This window comes from Rhinolophus sinicus, linkage group LG01, assembly GCF_036562045.2.
Source record: "Rhinolophus sinicus isolate RSC01 linkage group LG01, ASM3656204v1, whole genome shotgun sequence".
Classification (NCBI taxonomy): domain Eukaryota; kingdom Metazoa; phylum Chordata; class Mammalia; order Chiroptera; family Rhinolophidae; genus Rhinolophus; species Rhinolophus sinicus.
In genome coordinates, this window is record NC_133751.1 from 97,327,274 (window position 1) to 97,337,196 (window position 9,923).

The following is a 9,923-nucleotide window of genomic DNA, read 5'->3' on the forward strand; positions in this document are numbered from 1 at the left end:
TTCACAGATATCATTCACACATACGAGGTATGAGCAAACAATACAGTGAATGTTTACATTTAAAAAAAAAATCCATTACAGTAAAAGACACATTGCCATTAACCCCCTCAAAATACTCCCCCTCGCTTCAAACACATTTATCCTATGGCTCTCACCACTTTCTGAAGCAGTTCTGGATGTCCTCTTTCATGAGTGCCTTTGTATATCTCATACTATATCTCATACTTTGTGTATCTCATACTATACCAAACTTTGAGACCTCTTGCTGTGTAGAGAAGGAAAATAGAAACTATAGCTTTAATAGCACCACATAAAATGCTTGAAAGACCTTGGTACTTTGGGGTCTTTTTTGGGGGGGGAGTTGTTTGCTTGTTTTTAATAAAGCAGAAAAGTTATGTAAGGCCTACTAACTTGTGGGAGTAGGCCAACAGTACACAGTAAATGTTTGCTTTTTAAGAGCTCTGTGACGGAAAGGTGAGATGTTCACGTTGAGAAAAAGATGAATACTTTTGGGAACCTCTATTTTGAAGGGCTTTTTTTGGTCTCAAACACTGGGTCCGTCATGCATGGGCACGCGCATACACACACACACACACACACACACACACACACACACATACACACTGACACACACACACAACGCAATGTTGCCTGATTAGTACCCATTTGCAGCCCCAATTCACATTGCACAAATCCTAGTGATTACTCTAATAACAACAAATATTTACATTTTACTACGTGCCAGATGCTATTCTAAGTGATTTAGTTACAGTAACTCAATCTTCACAATGACTCTATTATGGTCCCATTTTTAATGCCCTAAAACTAAGGCTCAGAGAGCTATGTCTCTTATTTCCCAAGTTCAGATAACTGGTAGGTGGAAAGCCAAGCCATAAACTCAGCAGGTGGCCTCCAGAGTCTGCAGTCTTGCCACTATCCTATCTCTCACTTGCTAAACTGCTTTTCAGCAAGATTGTAAAGAATACATACTCCATAATTTTGTCCTCTCAGTAGTGAACAAGAATTAAGACTGGGCTTTTCCCACTGGGAACCATTTCAACGCCCCAGTAGCAGCCATAATGTGGATTTTTACCTTGCTTCTTAGAGAGGGAGAGGACAGAGTAGCAACTCTGCAATATGGGAGCATGTCTGGACAAGATTTACATTATTTGTGCTACGTTGCACCACTAAACCAGATTCTCAAAATAAGGCAGGTCAGTTACAAGATCCATTTATGTCCTTATATATTCATTTGATTTAATCTTTAAAATTGTACCTGTCCCGCTGGAAACTTAGCTAATTAACTTAAGAGTTCTCCTACTTTGCCCCCTTATCTTCTCTTCCCAACAATAACTCCGTGTAACTTAAAGGGTGAATGTGGAACATGGATGATTGGAAAACCTAGATTCTCTCCCTGGCTCTTCTAGTACATAACCCAGGGCAAATCATTTAACCATTTTGCACCTCAGCTTCAGCATTTGTAAGTTGTAAGGATTTCTTCCAGATGTAAAACTGATAGTCTAGCTCACCGCATCCCGTGTGGACATGTCCATAAATTCCATGAACATTCTCACAGAATAAGAAAACTCCTTGAGAAAAGAGGAAACAGCACAGGCAGAAAGGTTATTTTGACCTCGCCCCTTCACCCCTCTTCCCTGAAACAGGTCCTAAAACTCCCGTGTGAAAGCTTCTCTCTCTGTACCAGGAAGAAGGAGAACATTCTGCTCACCAGGGCATGGGAACTGAGGGCCAAGAAATCTATACAAACAAACTTTGTGAAACTAACCCTTTCCTTCCTAGTACTTCTTCACCATTTACTACTCACTCCAAGCCCAGACCTCTCTGACTTGTCAAATCGTTCACAAATTTATTGTTTCTGTGTCTAAAAGATATAAAAGCTTCCTGCGAAGGTCACTTCTTTAGGTCTCATTCTCTTGTACAGACTCTCATATACATGTAAAATTACAATAAAATTTGTATGCTTTTCTCTTGTTAATCTGTCTTTGTCGTTTTAATTTTCAGACCCAGCCAGGGACCCTAAGAGGGTCAAGAAAAATTTTTCTCTCTCTACAGATCTAATAATGAGCTCTTCTTCTTCACATACATTTATCTTTTAAAAGCTTGCAAATGCCTTTGCTTCTCCTGCAGTTTTTATTTAATTCATTATAACCTGGGAGTTGCCAATATATCTCATATACATAAGAAAAGTGCTATTACACTACTGTCCTTTCTTCTATAGCCCAAGCTCACAAAACACAATGAAAAACTAAAATGCTATCTAGATTTATGCATTGTCTTTTCTATAAGCACCCTTGTGTCACCAATACCTACATTTTGTGGCAACTCATCCAATTTGACTTACCAACATTAAACTTAGGCTTGCGTGCATGCATACACACACACACACACACACACACACACACACATTATAATTATTTTGAGGACCCAAAATGGCTAATGAGGGACTGCTATAAAATCTTCAAAGTTGTTCTGCAAAGTTTCTAGGTCAAATCTAAACAACTACCACCTACTTTTTGGCAAATAGTTGGAACCCGAAATTATTAACTTGAGATCTCTTCTGTATATATTTTGTTAAAAAAAAACACACAAATGTTACTACCACTTAAAATTTCATGCAGGTTTAGTCAAATCAGTTTTAAAAGAATAGCAAAAAAAGAACTGTGTATTAGTTTCATATTGTTGTATTTATGAATTATTCTTTAATAGATGAAGGCTTATTCATATCAAATTCTTCCACCTACTGTTTGGTAGGATTAAAAGAGAATGATGAAATAACTCTTAAAAATCAATAAACATTTGCTTGAATATAACATATTGCCTGCTATGTTACCATTCCTTGTTAGATGAAATATTTTCAGTAACTGAATGTTAAAATTCCATGCAGTTGACCTAGATAAAAAACTAGAATTTTATACTTAGTGATGCTTATTTTGCTGTTAATGTGTATTCATTGCCCTAATCTGATAGGGCTTGATAATTTTTATTCAAATCTATTAGGAAATCTTGTCTCTGCCTTTAGCATATATTCAGGAAAAAAACCTCCCTGATTTGCACTTCCGTTGCTACCATCCTAATCAAAGTAAGAATCCTTTCTCCACTGGATTACAATAATGACCTCCTAACCCTTCTCTCTATTTCTGCCCTTGCTTCCCCTATATCTACTTTCAACAGAGCAGGTTAGGTAATCTTGTTAAATGTAAGTCAGGCCATGTTATAATTCTCCTCAAAACCTTCAAATGTCTATTCATTTCACTCAGAAATAAAGGTGAAGTCTTTAAAATGACCACAAGGTTCTGCATGAGCCACCCCACTCACACACACACACACACACACACACACCCTCTCCTCTTGTCCATTTCACTCCACTCACACTTGGTCTCCTTGTGGTTCTTTGGACAGACGGGGCTTACTCTTGCCTTAGAATCCTTGCACTGGCCTCACCCAATGTTTGAATTGCTCTTCCGCCAGAAAACCACATGACTAAATCTCTCATCTCCTTTAAGTTTCTCCTCAAGTGGCACTTTGTCAAACTCACAATATTCTTTTTGCAACCACACCTGACTCCCAATCCACGTATCTTAGTCCACATATACTATCTTTCTTGTCTTCGTAACACTTAGCATTTTCTAATAATGTATATAATTTACTTATTTATTATGGTTATTACTAATTTTCTGTCTCTTCTTCCCTACTAGAATGTAAACTCTGAGGACAGAAACTTTTAATGTTTTGTTTACTAATATATTTCATGACTATGCCTGGGATATTATAGGCACATCATAAATACATATTGAATGAATGAATGGAATTGAAATTCTAACCATTGATTAAATAAAATATTATCTCTCTCTTTCTCTCTCTCTCTCTCTCTCTCTCTCTCTCTCTCTCTCTCTCTCTCTCACACACACACACATACACACCCTCCAGAGGTAAGTTGATGTCATTGTGTCATTGGTTTTGTCATTTAAAAGGATCAGGACCTTAAATATCTGAGATTTCCTTGGTCTTTCAATCAACTTGGTTGCCTTGTAGTTGCAATATGGCTACCGCTCTTCCAGGCATATTATCTGAGGTCAAGGCAGGAAAAATGGAAACAATGAAAGGACAGTTCTCCCCAAGAGTATAAAAGCTTTCTTTCCCTTAATCTTCCCTACAGACTTCCCTGCCCAGAACTAGTCATAGGGTCAACATCAGCTGCGGGGAGTATGAGAACAAAGAACAGGATTTCCATGATTAGATCAATCAAAAATTATCAGCTTTAGATGAGAACATAGCCAGGGGACCCATTAAGTTGTCCCTAAGGGAAAGGATACTGAGGAGTCAATTAAGAGACTGCCACAGTCATGCTCTCACAAAACTTGGAACCTACTTGCAGAGTCTAGAGTAACACAGAGAGAGAATAAAATTATGGACATGAAGTGTTTATTTCATCGAAGTTCAGAGAAAAGAAGCAATTTACATGAATTGGTTAGTTAATAAATGTATCATAGAAGAGGTAGTTCTTAAGTTTGTCCTTGAATAGAAGCCAGATCAGAAAGATGCGAGGCTGAGAGAGGGGTTGGGGTGCGGGGGGTGGAGGTGAAAGGCAGAACATTAACTCCATCATAAATTGTGATAAAATTCAAACTGATCAGTTATCTAGTAAAGTACAATTATGGCAAACATTTATATTAGCCCTTAAGGAAACTTATGCTACAGAGAAAGCAAACCATATGCCCCGTACTATCTCCTGAAAAACTTCGAGACATTTAGGACACAGTTGAATACTAGTGATCTAATTCAATGTTTTCATTACTTAAGCCAAACTTAATTTTAAGCTGTAATAAAGACTAAAAGCACTTATTTGAGCAAAAAGGAGGTGTAGCTAGGGAGACACAGATTGAGATGTCCAAATTGAGCAACCTAAATTGTGTTCCACTGAGACAAAGGGGAGGCTGCCTTTTATAGTCAAAGTTCTTGCCAAGGTCCTCAATTAAGTCCATTTATGTAAATGAGGTATCCAAATTGTGCAGCTCTGATTGCACAGGGCAGGTCTCAGTTTGTTGGTAGAAAGGTGATACCAGGGTTTCCCTGCAGCAGTTGACTCAGAGGCTGAAAAAAGAAGGCGTAGTTTGGGAAGCTGAGGATTCAGCCCGAGGTTCTTCCCAGCATACAGTACATGAGCAGTACCTGTCAGCAGATGGCCACTGGACTCTTACTGCTTATATATGAAATTGGGGCCTTTAGTTCACCATGGTGAGTCCATCTCAGCAGATACATTCCTTCTTGGGGGTTCCTATCAAATGAACCTTTCTTCTTGGGGTCCACAATTATATAATCATGAGGAAACTGAGGCCCAAAGATGTTGATTGACTTTGTAAGGTCACATGGTAGCTTTAATGGCCAACACAGGTCTAGAACAAAGATCTTCCTATTACATCACTACATTTCCCAAATTTCATTATAGTATGAATAGCCTCCCTTGAAAAAAATCACCAAAGAGCAATCTGTTGGTACCAAGTAAGAAGATCCTGTTATTCTCACCTTCTCCTTACTGCGTTCAACTCTAATTGAGTTGCTAGTAAGTAACAAACATTTGTTCAAGATGTGGATAGGCCATAGTAAAGAAGAGTGCTTGAACATGTATCAACAAAATTGGGGGGAAATTGGATAAGAAAAGGTCAGTGTTTACATAACTGGAGTATAGCTGTTTCACTGTTGACTGGACAGCTGTTAAATCTGAACCTTTCTATTCCAGAAAAATATTCAATTATCAAAAGGGCTTCACTTACCAGCGGTACATTGTTAAGATTTTCTAATATTTAAAAGCCATGAAGGTTACTATACTTAAAAAGATATCACTGAATGTTACTGTTCCTTCACAGAAATTGATCCTCTTACTATTTATTCAACTATTCATTCAATTGAACTCACAGAACAGAACTGCACTGCAAATATTTAAATGGCTCTTGTAGAGGCAGAGTGAATCAGCATAAGTAGATTGGGGAGGTCCACTGGCACAGTCTGAAAACAAATAATTCAGAATAAAGAGGCCAATTTTATATCCAGAACACCAGTCTCAAGCAGTTCCTTTATCAACAAGCCTCTGTAGTTTCACATTGCTTGTGCTCGAGACACATAAAAGTACCATTTTAAACTTAACAAATAAAAGTAGTACTAAGAAACTGGTGAAGGGAGGGTAGAGAAAAACCCTAAGTCTGAAGCATTAGAAAATAGTCACAGTCCAGTTTTCCTTCCTGACCTCAGGCAAATGATTGACTTTGGACCTGATAATGACCTGCTTATAGCTATTCAGGGTGTCAAGTGTCACCTGCTTTCATGTCACTGAACACGAGACAAAGCACAGGAAAAGAGGGGCTGAAGTATTGGGAGAAAGGAACATATCAAATTATATCCTGAAATGTCAATCTTTTCCAAACAAATGTAAATACTTAGATTCATGTGAATCATTCATTTTGAAAATCCAACAGAGCCTTTCCTGAGCAAGCAGGATAGATGAAAGCAACAATAACTCCTGCTTTGCTCAACTGATTTTCTAGATTAAGCTGAAAAGAGTGCTTTTGCAGAAACCTGGCCTCACTTCCTTTCACCTCCAGAACTAAAATGTCCTTGCTTATAGTGCCAGGGAACCAAAGCCAAAGGACCAGAGAAATCCTAGCAGAGGGGAGGCACCCAGAACTGAAAGGTCTGGGTTAGAACCGCATATAGACTGGTTTTATTTATAAAATTATGGTACATTTTCAGATTGAGCTAATCCACCAGTGACCAGATTCACCTATGAGTGTGGGTCATCACATTGCCAATAAAGCAGGAAGGTCTCGGTATGTTTGGGGAAGAGTGAAAAAGTCCAGCAGGCCTGGAAAGTAGGGTGTATAGGCAGAGATGAAGGGGAAGCAATAAAGAGTGACCAGGGAGTTGGAGGAAATAGCCAAGTGAGGTAGGTCACTGCCCAAACCATTTCTCCACCTCCTGGTTTCACAGCCCAATGAGATATGACTTCATCCCCACCACTCCTCTGAAACTACGTTTGCCAAAGTCACCAGTGACCGTCTTATGACTGAACGCATGGGTAATTTTCAGCCCTCATTTAATTTATTATCTAGGCCAGAAGAGTACCAAAGGCTGGGCAGTGAGAGAAGAGTCCATCACGGGTACAGACAATAAAGAGGAGCATATTCTGTAAAGAATTTAAAAACAATAATAAAAACTTACAAAACTTGGTCATTTTTTTTATTATTATTGCAATACATCAGCAATTCTAAACAGTGCAGTAAAAACCACTCCTTCCTAACGCTTTTATTTTTCTTGATCTAAGTTCTATGTGATTGCTATGGTTATTGTTACGTTTTAATAACATATTATTGTTATATATGTATTTTATAGTATGTTGTATTATATGTGTATGTTGAAGAATTGAAATAAGCACAATTGCATTATTTATCCTTTAAACAAATATCACATTCTACCCAAAAGTTAATTAATTTCAGGAGTCTGCAGTTATGAGACACATGGACTCAGCTACACGTTTTCATTTCAGGAGTAAATCTGGAATCATTCAGCATCAGTCAGGCTAGCTTTGGGCATGGTGTCTGTCTCCAACCCGATGGTACAACTATTCCCATGTTTAGTCAGTAGATTCAGAATAAGCCATGACAACACAAAGATTGTAATAACAAAGAAACAGAAATTTGGTTACTTTAATTCTGTTACTTCATGTTGCCACATGTTAAGAGTTTTTATATGAGGTGTTTTGGGCTTGGTAAATACAAATTCTGATTCATATCTGAAATAGTTTACTGAGTTTAAGTAATACCTTTAAGATCAAAATTTATTCTTTTAAAATCATGCTCATTTTAAAATTAAAGAACCAATCACTAAATTGAACATGACTAGTGATTCTCATATGATGATGACTGGAAATAATTTCAGCGTATGGAGGAGGGACTCCACCCTGGCATTAAATGCACCGGGTACTGACCAGGGCTGCACTCAGCATTTGTGACCATGCCGTCTTTCCTTAAGCACTCTTTTCCTCTGCCATCCTTGATACACCCTCCCCCAGTTTTTCTCCTACTTAACAGTTTCTTTAGCAGGATTCTCTTCTCTGTGATCATTTTGTTTTCACTTACAAGGTTGCCTGAACAATGTCTCTGGCTTCAATGGCTTCCATTATCGACTGCATGCTGACAACTCCCAAATCTAGTCCTTTAGTCTAAATCTCTCTCCTGAGAGATTTGGATAAAATAACTTATGTAGCCCACTGTCTGCTAACCATTTTCTCTTCAACATAACCTAGACATCTCCAATTCATTCGTGTGACACTGAGCGTATTAACTGTTCCCGCTACTTGGAGAAGTCTGGAAAACTAAGAGTTATCCTTGATCAATGCTTCTCCTTTTTCATTCCATCCCTACTCAATTACCAAGGCTGACAGATATCTCTCCTAAATATTTCTTGTGTCATTCATTCATGTGCTTCCTCACTATCACTACCGTTGCCTAGGCCACCATCACATCTTGCTGCAATAGCTCCAGTAGCCGTCTTGTATCGTGTTCCCTCGAAAATAAGACCTAGCCAGACCATCAGCTCTAATGCATCTTTTGGAGCAAAAATTAATATAAGACCCAGTATTATATTATATTATATTATATTATATTATATTATATTATATTATATTATATTAATTTTATATTATATTGTATTATATTATATTATAGACCCGGTCTTATTGTACTACATTAATTTTTGCTCCAAAAGACGCATTAGAGCTGATGGTCCGGCTAGGTCTTATTTTCGGGAAAACAGGTACCTTGTAGACAGAGCTCTTTCTAAGGGGTAAATTGGATTGCATCACTAACCTGCTTAACATCGCTTAAAAATTTTCATGTCTTTGCTTACAAGATGCATATAAAGAGGTCTCTTTTTACCTTCAGAGACTCATCTCTCAGCCACCGTGATCTTAATTTCAGTATTTTAATATTTAAAGTTACCTCCTGCCTCCAAACCACTGCTTACGCTGTTTTCCATCCTCTAAGTTCCAGGACAATATTATTTCCTTTGCAAAGCCTGACTGCAGCTCAAGGTTGTGTTAGAGGCTTTCCTGCTGCACCCTATCAGAGCACAAACTGGTAATTGCTATTTGCCTCTCCTATTAGTCTTTAAATTAATTAGACTTTAACTTCCCTGAAAGCAGACACAAATCTGTCTTATTCCTGATTGTATTTCTAGTACCTTACACAATGCTTTTACAGAGTGGGCACTAATAAATCTTTTGTTAAATGAATGAATGTATTTATGAATCTCTTTTCCCCTAGTAAGAATTTCTCTGCACTAGGATCGTGGCTGCTTTGTCTATGGCTTACAGCAACAATCGGTCTGTTTTGACTTACTTCATTCCTAGAGAACTTTTCCTATGTTTTATTATTTATAATCACATTAATGATTTATTCCACAATATATTGTAGTATAAACACTGATACATGCTAAATGAAATTTGACAGGTGATTTTTTCACCCTCAGGAAGGAAACGTGGATGCTTTCAAAATCCACCGTGGAGGGGTGGGATGCAGGGCTTGTGGCTAACCCGAAAGTCATCCTTTCAATTTAAAACCCTCATACCCACAGTGATGATCCTTGTAAGTCTCTCTCGGCTCTGAGCTTCAGGGGAGAGTGTGTAGAGTGAATCTTTTCCGATGTCAAATACAGGGATAGGCAAAAACTACTGAAGTAGAAGTACTTCATTAAGAAAATGATGATGCTTTCATTACTGAAGAGGCCCCACAGAAATGTAATGTCAAGAAAGAGAAAGGGAGGGTCTCGTCAGAGTCTCTTAGCCAGCACAAGTGTTTATCGTGGCTGTCTCCTGGTCTGGTATTTACGTAAAGATGAGAGGCAACTGGATA